This window comes from Chlorocebus sabaeus, chromosome 22 (assembly GCF_047675955.1).
Source record: "Chlorocebus sabaeus isolate Y175 chromosome 22, mChlSab1.0.hap1, whole genome shotgun sequence".
Classification (NCBI taxonomy): Eukaryota; Metazoa; Chordata; class Mammalia; order Primates; family Cercopithecidae; genus Chlorocebus; species Chlorocebus sabaeus.
The window spans coordinates 10,323,132-10,324,541 of record NC_132925.1 but is presented as its reverse complement, the minus strand read 5'-3'; the positions used below and the strand labels follow the sequence as shown (position 1 = coordinate 10,324,541).

Here is a 1,410-nt window from a genome sequence, read left to right as displayed (position 1 = left end):
GCAGTCATAGATTTATAGTCTACACCATGTGATTAGCACACACTTGCCGAATAAATGAATGAATGCATGAACCGGTCCTAGATTTTTAAGACAATGTTTTGAAATGGAGATGTTATTTTCAAGGTGAAATTTGAACTACAAATCTGTGAATAATTTGATTCGATCACTTAAATATTTATTTCTGTAACATTAATCTTACCTGTTTCCCCAAAGTAGGAGAAGTAATAATTAAGTTAGAACTAATAAGCCAGAAACGCCTCCTGCAGGCTCACAGGAAAAGCAGTAATCTTTCTTTGTATTTTGTTGCTCCTATCTTGCTTGCAACGTAAAATGGCCTAGCACCTGCTCAGACTTGAGAGAGAGTTCATTAATATTTAATTTAGACGACTACAAAGGGGAAAACATTATTCTTATGCAAAATTATCTTTTTCTCCAAAACGATTTCCTTGTTTTACAAAAATGCCACAAAAATTCCACACAGATTTTATTTTATCTAGCACCAATAAGACATATATTTTTTTAAAAACAAGTTTTATGTACTTTTTCAGCTTTGTTTTCAGCTTTGTTCAGATGTGATTGACAAAAAAATAATAATAATTATTATTTAAGGTGTACAATACAGTATTTTGATATAAGTATATCTTGTATAATGATTCCCAAAATCAAAGTAATTAACGTCTACCTCACTTGACATAGATAGATTTTTGCTGGGGTCGGGGGGAGTTTTTTTTTTGTTTTTTGTTTTTTCTTATTTTTTGGCTGAGAACACTTAATATCTATCTACTCCTTTAATACATTTTAAATATATAAAACATACAGGATGCTTCATGAATTCACATGTCGTTTTTGCAAAAGGGCCATACTAATCTTTGTATCATTCCAATTTTAACATATATACAGCTGAAGTGAGCAATAGTCCTCTTTTTTTGTGAGAGGAAATCCTCCTTCTTTAGAAAATCTACCTTTTTTGTAATATTGAGATTTCAATAATATTGACTGAAACTTATTGCCTATGAAAATCTTTTAAACGGAATCTTAGAATTGATGAGATATAAACTTGGTGAGGCCATCATCTCTATGAAACACTATAATAAATATTAAAATTATAAGAGACATTCGATGAAAAGAAGAGCCTAGTAGCAGCAATAAAGATGACATCATAGACAAACAGATCCACAGCAAAGCTGTCAACAGCAATAATGGGAGCCAGAAGACAGTGGAGTGATTTCTTCATAATGACAGAAAACACAGCTATCAACCTAGTTTCACTGGCACAACAAAACTATCTACTAATACTGAAAGTAAAATAATGATAGTTTGCAATGAACTAGGCTTGATTTTACACTAATACTTCTTACCCAAAGAAATTTCTAAATTATATATTTCAGGGAGAAAAAAATTCCCGAATGC

The 1,410-nt window shown here is 31.1% G+C and overlaps 1 non-coding gene across 1 annotated transcript; it reads right to left on the bottom strand.

Moving 5' to 3' along the window:
- Positions 1-809: 809 nt before the first annotated feature.
- On the bottom strand, positions 810-911 carry LOC119626022 (U6 spliceosomal RNA). The gene has a single exon (XR_005242226.1). It is a non-coding gene; the product is annotated as a U6 spliceosomal RNA (small nuclear RNA).
- Positions 912-1,410: the final 499 nt, after the last annotated feature.